General features: G+C 36.7%; 1 protein-coding gene across 1 annotated transcript in view; it reads right to left on the reverse strand.

Moving 5' to 3' along the window:
- Positions 1-10,465, reverse strand: part of GRID2 (glutamate receptor, ionotropic, delta 2) — a 992,360-nt gene that overhangs the window by 135,616 nt on the left and 846,279 nt on the right. The gene's annotated exons all lie outside the window — the stretch shown is intronic.

A 10,465-nucleotide genomic window follows, 5' to 3' on the forward strand; every position in this document is an offset into this window, starting at 1 on the left:
TTTGAAGTATAAAGAGTAAATGCCTATTCTCAGAAATTCCTTTCTCTTTCCTGCTCCTTAGACATTAGCATAGCAACAATTTGTGTTTTAAAGCCTTGATAGATGTATAGAGTTTCCAGGAGCAGCTGGTGAGCTTGAACCACTGACTTTGCATTTCAAATGACTTTGCAGTCTAACATATTAGCCCACAGTGCCACACCAGGACTCTGGCATTGTTTTAGCCATACATAAATCCAAATATCTAGTGACTACACAGACTTGTCCTTCTCAGCAATGGTATTTTACCTCTTGAAGAAAGATAATACTTTTAAATACACCAACTCCCTTATTATGTATTATTTTCTGTACATTTAAATGTATTTCTCATCAAAAACTGAAAAGTTATGTCAGTTTTATAATAATGTAGGATGATCTATGAGTTATTGCTTCCTGAAATGCAGAGAGCTTACATACTGTATTCTTTCAAATTGAAAAAAAAAAAAATCTTATCATCATAAATTTTAAAAGTACAAAAGGATATATTTTAACATATTCCATTAGTGAAAATGAAATAAAGTTATCATTTATAAATAATAAAGCCACTAGAGCATTAATTACCAAATTTTAGAATTTAGGGAAAACTAAAATGAGTAATATTGTAAATAGTTTAGCTAAAGAAAGCCAAGCTTTTCCTCTAAAATAGCTCCTTAACTTTAATATTGAGAATATCTTAGATAAGTATCAAAACATTAATATTGATGGAAAAATAATCACCAGTACCATATTTCAAGAAATAATTGAAATTGTGCTGTAAGCATAATGGAGACCTGGTGTGGTGCTATAAAACAAGCACTGGACTGCACACCACAAGGTTAGCAGTTCAAACCCACAAGCTGCTCTTTCTTTGAAACTCTACACAAATTCTCCATGAATAGGAACCAACTTGATGGCACATAACAACAGAAACAAAAAATTAGTATAATAGTATAATGTATCATGTATTGAACTGCCTACTGCAAAGTCAGCAGTTCAAAACCACCAACTGCTAATTGGAATAAAGATGAGGCTTTCTGCTCCTATAAAGGTTTACTGTCTTGGAAATCCTATAAAAGGCTGCTATGAGTTGGAGCCAACCTTTTTGGCTAAGTTTACATTCCTGGTATACAGTTCACAGGATCATTTAAAATCTTGCCTTTCTCATATTGTTGTTGTTGTTAAGTGCAGTCAAGTCAGTTCCAACTCTTAGTGGTCTTGTATAAGGCTTGAAACTATTATTTTTTAATACTCACATCTTAGCATATGCTTAAAATTTTTTTACCTTACACATACAAATTTGCTTAGAACATTTCACAGTATTAAATATATAGTGAGCATAGAGAATTGGCTAATCTGTCAAAAGTCTCAGGTCCTTAAGAACCAGTTTCACACATATGATTGAAAGTGTCTTTGGTCCATCTAGCCACTCTAGCATTAGTGATAATGAATCTTGTTGAGCTGTGGTGTGCAAGGTAATGAACAATTTATTTTGAAATATGGTTACTCTTTTCTAGTGTATTCACATGCTGCTTACCTCAAATTACTCTTGAGCTTCAAAATACTGTCCTATTGAGGCTATTAAATGCTAATAAACATTAGCATTATTCAGTTGAAGAGAACTACCTTTCGTTGATATGTGAAAAGTGTTTTCAACCTCTGGTTAGAAAATGCTTTAGGATGGAAAGTATAAACTATTATGTTTCTTTGTACAACAGTGTTTTTACTTTACAATATAGCCTTAAAAATATATATATATATATGTGATGCACAACTATAGAATAGTTGAGAAGCTTGGTGAGAAATACTTAATAGAAACTAAGAAAAACTAGCCCATGTTCCCCATTTCTCTCCTACTTTTTCACTACAATGAAGAGAAAATAGAAGAGAATTGTTATATGTGTGAGCTCTGGATTCTCAAATTGCCTATGTAGATATCGACAGTCTTCCCTCCACTCTCCTCAGTGTGACCTTGGACAAGTTATTTCAGCTCTCTGAACCTCTGCTTCATTAGCCACAAGGTGAGAGAATAATAGTACTTAGTTCAGAGGGTGCTTGCTGTTGTTGTTATTAGGTGCCATCAAGTTGGTATCGACTCATAGCAACCCTATGTACAACAGAACAAAACACTGCCCAGTCCTGGGCCAACCTCACAATTGTTGCCATGCTTGAGCCCATTGATGCTGCCACTTTGCCAATACATCTCGCTGTCCTGGAGTCTTCTTTTTCTATGACCCTCCACCCTACCAAACATGATATCTGTCTCAAGTGACTGTCCCTCCTGACAATATGTCCGAAGTATGAGAGATGAGGTTTGCCCATCCTGGCCTCCAAGGAGCACTCTGGCTGCACTTCTTCCAACACAGATCTGTTTGTTTTTTGGGCAGCCCATGCTACTTTCAATATTCTCCTCCAACACCATAACTCAAATGATTCAATTCTTCAGTGGTCTTCCTTATTCACTGTCCAGTGTATGAGTTTATTGAAAATACCATGGCTTGGGCCAGGTGCACTTTAGTCCTCAAGCTGACATCTTTGCTCAGAGGGTGGTAATGACCATTAAATAAATGCATACATGATAAACACTTAGAATGGTGTTTAATGCATAGTAAGTGCTTGATTAATCCCAGCTATCACTATAATTGTAGGAGCCAGATACAGAAAAAACATAATTAAGGAATAAAGTGTTCTTAATAATTACTATCAACAAATTGCTATTATGCTGTCTGTGATAGTTGTGTGGTAGGTTGTTTATATAAAGACTATTAGATAATGTGCTGTGGTTTTAGTAATTTAAGTCAGAGTCTTAACCAACACTTTATTTCTTTCTATAACAAATTTATTATGTTTGATTATAAAACAGAAAGAAATACAGACACACATGCAGTATTTATATTGTTGTTGTTGTTGCTAAGTGCTGTTGAGTCTGTTTCAACTTATAGTGACCCTGTATAGGGTTTCTGAGTACCAGGTAATGATAATGAGCTTGAACTGCTGACTTTGTGGTTCAAACTGATTTTGCAGTACAGTCCATTAACCCACAGTGCCACATTTGGGAGATAATTTAAAGAATTGAAAAATTAGCCAAAACTGTCTTTGATTCTAGTTTATATATAACAGTTTTTATTGCATATTATATAGAATAATATACAAGGGGGCTTCACAAAGTATGTGGGGAATGAATTAAAAGATAATGGAAGTTTTCCATAAACATTTTGAAGCACTCCTCATATAATAAAGTCACAATAGGCTTATGACCAATATCAGTTACAGTAAGCTTGTAACAAGAAGCTCTGGTAGCTTAGTGGTTACGAATTGGACTGCTAACCTCAGGGTCAGCAGTTCAAAACTACCAGCTGTTCCATGGAGAAAGATGAGGCTTTCTGCTTCCATAAAGATTTACAGCCTCGGAAACCGTGTACAGGGTCGCTATGAGTCAGAACCGACTCCACGGCCCACTATCACCACCAGGCTTGTAACTAATTTGCTGGTCGACTTTCAGATAATATAATAAACATAGTGATAAATTTTAAAATTGTGATAACAACAATAACAACAACATTAGCAAGAAAGCAAGTATATTTTTCAATTTGTTTCTTGAACATTACTGACATATCATTTTGACCTTTTTCTTCAAAGGAACTGTTGTTATTGTTAAGTGCCTTTGAGTCTGTTCTGACTCATAGCGACCCTGTGTAGGGTTTCCGAGGAGAAGCTGGTAGGTTTGAACTACTGACCTTGTGGTTTGCAGTGCAGTGCTCATTCTACAGCGCCATACCAGGAGTCCTTAAAGGACTTAAAGGAACTAAGTTTCTTATATATGAAAAGTTAAAGGTGAAGTGACCTATTATGTCTTAGAATATTTTTAGATATCTGAAAAACATTTACCTTTATGCCCTGAAAGGTCAAATGTGATCAGACACTTCATAATCCATGATGGAAGAGATTAAATTAAAATCAAAATGAAATTAAATGTTAATGAGTCCTTATACATTCATACTGATCATTGATTATAGGTAAAGGATTTAAAGTCTGAAAAAGCAAATTTTGAGTCCATGTTTTTCTTTTAAAGGAAAATGACTAGTTTGGGAGACCGCAAACCATTGTACTTGACCACTAACACTAAAATATGCCACTCAAACATGGACTTGAACTTAAGTGTAAACATTTAAAAATGAAATTTAGTACTTAAAGCAGTAGCAGATTTTAATAAAGATTTTGATAAATTTATCTCTCTCTTATAAGGGCAGGAGGTAGAACCCATAGGACAAAACTACAAGAAATGCTTGTGGCTAAGAAATTATTATTTGTGTTATTGTTAAGTGCCATCAAGTTGGTTCTGATCAATCTTATATAGGGTTTCCAAGGAGCAGCTTGTGGGTTTGAACCACTGACCTTTCATTTAACAATACAGTGCTTCTCCTACTGAACCACACCATTGTTTCTGAGAATAACACCTATCAGTAAAGTTAAGACTGTAGTCAGTTGCAAACTGTAATTAAAAGATAGCACCGAAACTGTGGAAGACAAATATACCTTGAGTCCAAAGAGCAACTTTGGTGTCCCAAATGGAAGATAGAGTCAAAACCAATGAATTTGAAAAATTGAAATTAAGGAAGAAGGAGAAGAGTTAAAAAGGAAGTAATGACAGCTAGAGAGTGGCCACCAATGCTGTTATGAAGGATGTATATTGTAAGAGTTTTAAAAGTAATATTATTCATCAAATGTTAAGTTTGGCCACAAAAAAGAGCCAAGGACTTACAGTGTGTTTCATGAATTTCATTAGTTACAAACTCAAATGCCACTCCTTGTAGGTATTTGAGTTTGTAACTCCTGGGAACCTCTGTTTAAGAAAGTATCAGAATCTCCAAAATGTTTTTTACTGAGGATCTGTTGTTTGGTTAAGGAGCTCTAATGGCGATATAGGATAAGCACCGGATGGCTAGCCACAAGGTCGGCAGCTCAAATCCACCAGTGACTCTGCAAGAGACAGATCTTTCTGTCCCCTAAAAGGCATACAGCTTCCAAAACCCTATACAAGGTGGTTAGGAGTTGGAAATAACTGTGGTCAACAGCTGTGGGTTAGCTTTCATTTATTGTTTGGTTAATATGTGGATTGGATTTGTTTTGAAGGCAGTTTAAGGATTTGGACAAGAAGAGATCTGTTTATATTCACTAAAATAATTTGGAATAGCTTAATTGTCAAGGAATAAGGAATAAAAACAACATAAAGATGATTAATGAAAACTATAAGATGACTGAGATATCTGTAAAAATTGCAAAATTTTTACATAATATGTGAGTTTGTCATGATGAAAAAATGAGATCATAGAAATGACAGCACAATCTTAGAACAACAACAACAAAAGCCCTGTACAAACACAATAATTGTGATTTTTTTTCACATTTTGTTTTGTGGGGGATGGCTGACATGAGAAAGTATTTAAGGTATTAACATTATTTTTTAAATCAAACATGGACAACTAAAATTTTCTTCAAAACATCAAATATTTTCATGCAGCCTTTCCATTTTCTTTGAAACTTACAATATATATAAAGCTTTGTCTGATCCAGGGAAGCACTGAAGAACAAAATGACAGTTCCAATTTTAACGCAAGAAGCTGATTAACTGATGTACCTGCTCTGTTTAATCTCCAGGTTAATAATCTATATAATGAATGTAGGTAAATGGGCATTGCTGTAATTTGTCAGCAGGCCAATTGAACAAATGCCAATTTGCACTGCACTTCAGTATCTATATAGTTTTCTTTAAGACTAAAAGTCACTAAATTAGTACTTCTGCTGATAAGTTCTATTTTATGTTATTTACTGGTATTACACAAAAATCGTTACTGAGATTCACTGTAGAGAGGATTTCAAGTATAAAGCTTTAACTATCTAATCTGCTTATCTACTCTTTACAATCCATTTTTTTTAAAAAGAAGGGACTTATCTTTCAGTACCAGAGGAAAAACAGATAATTTTTATTTTGCAAGCTGATGAAGGAAGATTGTGCTGGTATGGAATATGAAATGCCTACAGATTGGATTGCCGTGTAAGCAAGAACACAGTAGGTAGTGCAGTAATGAGGAATGGTTGTGATTTTGCAGAGACAAAACAACTCAAAGCATATTTCAATACATATGTGTTGTCCTTCTCCACACAGCAACAACAACAAGTAGTTCTAAAATTAAAAAAAAATAAATACTTTTGCGATTAAATTAGAAACCCACAGAATGAATTACAAGGTCTCTCCTTAACATTTATAAAACTCAAGGCAAAAGTAAAAATGGAAGTCAGATAACTAAATTTCTAAATATTTAAAAGTTAGAAGTCAAGATATCCAACTTTAAAGTAAAAAATGTTCTATTCTTCTGCCTTGACAAATGAACCTTCATACTAATCTAGCTCTCATTTACAATTTTTAGAATTCTTGATCTATGGCCGTATAATCTCTTTCCAGGAACCCTGGTGTGATGCTGTGGGTTAATGCAGTGGATTGCAAAGTCAGTTTGAACCACAAAGTTAGTGGTTCAAGCTCACTAGCAACTCCTCAGAAATCCTATATAAGGTCACTAAGGGTCAGAACAGACCCAACAGCACTTAACAACAACAAGCCCTTTTCCTGACTCCCATTCATTTCTGCATCATGTGGAATTTTGTTCACATGTATGGAGACATTCTAGGTGCACATTTAAGCTTCATCGAATATCTACAAGCCGGCAAACCTTCACCATCCTGGGCTGAGGGAATTGCCCTCATCTGTGGTATGGTTTTGCTATTGCCCAGAGAATGTACCATAGAGAAGTAGTGCACAGGCCGATAAAATAGGTTTAGGATAGTTTGGGCAGGAAACTACAGGGTCTGGATACTTAAGAGTGTGGCTTTTAAGGATGGTACAGACTCCTGGTGGGCATGTTTACATAACTCTGAAAACTGGTGAGTGGCAAAAAGGCTAGAAACAGCAGGGTCCAGGGCAGAGGGTATCTCCTTCTCTGATGACATTGTTCTGATATATTTAATATGAATGTGAAAATTTCAAAGATCAGCTCAAGAAGATAAAGTCAAATATTACAACAAAATGTGCAAAGATCTGGAGTCAGAAAACCAAAAAGGAAGAACATGCTCAGCATTCTCAAACTGGGGGAACTAAAGAAAAAATTCAAGCATAAAAAATACCAAAACACACCCATCTAAGTATTAAGGCCATAGCTAACTTCTGAATAAGCCCACCCCACCCCCCAAAACAAACAAACAAACAAACAAACAAAAAAACAGAAACAGATGACCATATCAGCACATGTCCAGAAATGAGATAAAGTGATTGAGACAAATGAGTTGGAGGTAGACCTACACTCCATACTAGAAGGAAGGCAGGCTTTGGAAATGCCTGAAAAGGAATTCAGAAAAATAATTATAAAATGTATCAAAACACACTTTACAATGGACTTGAGAAAAATAAGGACGAAGTCAGGAAAGTGCTACAGGAACAATCAAATAAGATAGATATAGCATTAGAAACCATTCAAAACCTACAGAAAGAGGTCAAAATGATTAATAATAGATCAGAAATGGACAATACACTGATAGGACAAAGCAGTAGAATTGAAGAGATAGAAGTCAGAACTAGTGAGCTAGAAGACAAATCTCTCAACAAGACTAAGATAGAAGAGCAAGCAGAAAAAGGATTAAAAATTCTGAGGAAGGTCTAAGATTCATGTTAGACACCATGAAGAGGAATAACTTAAGAATTATTGGCATTCCAGAACAAGAAGAATCACACAAGTCCACAGAAGAGATAGTTGAAAAACTTCTCGAAGGAAATTTCCCTAACATTCTGAAAAGTAAAAAGATAAGCATCCAAGAAGCTCAATGAACTCCAGGAAGGATAGACCCTAAAAGAAAATCACCAAGATATGTAATAATCAAGCTCTCCAAAATCAAAGATAAAGACAGAATCCTGAAGGCAGCTTGGGAAAAGAGATGTGCAATATACAAAGCAAGCAAATCAGATTAAGCTCAGATTTCTCAACAGTAACCATGCAGGCAAGAAGGCAACGGGGAAACATATAAAACCCTGAAAGAAAAAACTGCTAACCAAGAATCCTCTATTCAGCAAAGCTGTCAATTAAATACAATGGTGTAGTCAAAACATTCCAGGATAAACAGAAACTAAGGGATTTTGCCAAAGCCAACCCTGCAATGAAAAACATCCTAAAGGAAGTTCTGTGAACTGAGAACCAATAGGAACAGACAACAACCAGAGACTGATGTACGTGGCAGCATCACCCTGAACTCAATCAATAAATGGAGGAGTATATTGAAAGTGTCATGGGCTGCCAAAAGAACCAATAGTTCCATTTTGGAAGAAGTATAGCCAGAGTGCTCCTTAGAGGCCAAGATGACCAAACTTCGTTTCTCATACTTTGGACCAGTCGCTGGAGAAGGATATCATGTTTGGTAAGGTGGAGGGTCACAGAAAGAGAGGAAGACCCCCAATGAGATGGATTGGCCAACTGGCAACATCAATGGACTCAAGCGTGACAACAATAGTGAGTTTAGCCCAGGATCGGAGAGTGTTTTGTTATGCTGTGCATAAGGTCGCAATGGGTCTGTACCGACGCGATGGCACCTAACAACAATTACAACAAAGCGATTTTGGCAAAGCCAACCCTGTGATGAAAGACATCCTAAATGTAGTTCTATAGACAGAGAACCAACAAGAACAGACAACAATCAGAGATTGACGTAAATGTCAGCATCACATGGAAATCAATTGAAAAATGGAAGAGTCTATAACAGAATAAAACTATAAAACTAAAGAACAAATTCAGAGGATCTTGGAGGTCAGTCTGTGCTCAAAACAATTACAATGTGAAAGAAGGTAAACACAGAGGAACAGAGGTGGTGGGTAAGTCAGGTAGATTATAGGATAAAAGAGACTCTCTTAAATAGAGGGAAAAGTTAACTAAATATAAGGTAACCAAAACAGTGTGTTTAGGTGGGACGTTTCAGGGGAAGCGGAGGGAGTCAGCTGGAGGTGGAGGGTAAGGGCATCATAGTTTGGGTGTTGGGGAGGGCAATGCAAGAATGGGGAGGAGGTGGAAGAACAAGGTACATAAGGGAACACTGAGACAGGTTTGTATGGGACAAGTGGGACAGAGGTAAATAGAGAAGCATGCTTAACCTTAGAACAACAGGGCTCTGTGATACAGGGATCTAGGCATAGTTTGAAGAAAGAAAGAATACTAAGATGCTTGACTGTATTATGAATATTGTTTTCCCTTGCCTACTATTGTAAAATAGACACTTGAGTGGGATAGAAAGGAATGTCAGCAAACATGATTACAGAAAATTTGTAAGCCTGTCTTCAACCTATAACTGATTGGAAAACTAAAAGGGGTTCTAGAACTTGCCCAGTGAAACAGACCTCTTCTGGAGCCATTGCAGAGTATGGGACCTTTGGTGGAATCCTAAGCACCATCCAGAAGCTTCTGAGGTGGGATATTCCCACTAGCAAGGACAAGAAGACCAGCCTGGAACAGTTAGAGCATCAGAAGATGCATCTTCAAAGAAAGATCATCAGGAAAAAACCCAAATAAAAAATGTCAGTATAACAGGCTACTGCAAAAACAAGTGAGCTCTTCTCCAGGGAGTCATCAAGGCAAGCAATCTAGTTCCTTTAGGACAAACCCTGCTCTAATATTGAAACTCAAAGGGAACACATAAGCACTCATGTAAGCTTTCTGGGGACCATATTGGTCTACTGGTGAGTGGAATAGGGGGAAAGGCAGCAATGAAGAAATGGGCTGAGTTCAACCACGGTCCATTGACTCCCATTGACCTAGAGATGAGAGAGAAAAGAAGGGTTGGTTGCTCCAAAGAGCAATGAGACCTGGGGACTCCTGAGCCCATGGACAATGACATAGCCACAGAGGGCGAGAGCTAAAAGTGAAGCATCCAGTTGATGTGAAGTGAGGGGAGAGGCACAAGTACACCCACACTTGCAGATTGTACCCATTTGATCTAGCCTCGATGGCTTGATAATCAGAACTCGACTAGTTGTTGGTATTGTTATATGCTGTGAAGTCGATTCTGACGCATAGCGACCCTATACAGGGTTTCTGAGGATGTAAATCTTTACAGGAACAGAAAGCCTCATCTTTCTCCAGTGGAACAGTTGGTAGTTTAGAACAGCTGAGCTTGTAGTTCGCAGTCCTATTCATAACCACTACACTACCAGAACTCCTAGAGGAAGGTAAAAAAATATTTTTTTTTATTATTCTTTTAATAAAGGAAACAAGGGTAAATTGCTACAACTTGATGAATCTGACATATACTCATGGAGGTAGTAACTGTAAATACCAACAGAGAGGGAAGGAGTCTTCACATCAAGTATCAATGCTATCCCCACTGTACACAGTGTAGATAGGGACAGGCAACTTAGACATTG

Source organism: Chrysochloris asiatica, unplaced genomic scaffold, assembly GCF_000296735.1.
Source record: "Chrysochloris asiatica unplaced genomic scaffold, ChrAsi1.0 scaffold00427, whole genome shotgun sequence".
NCBI classification, from domain to species: Eukaryota; Metazoa; Chordata; class Mammalia; order Afrosoricida; family Chrysochloridae; genus Chrysochloris; species Chrysochloris asiatica.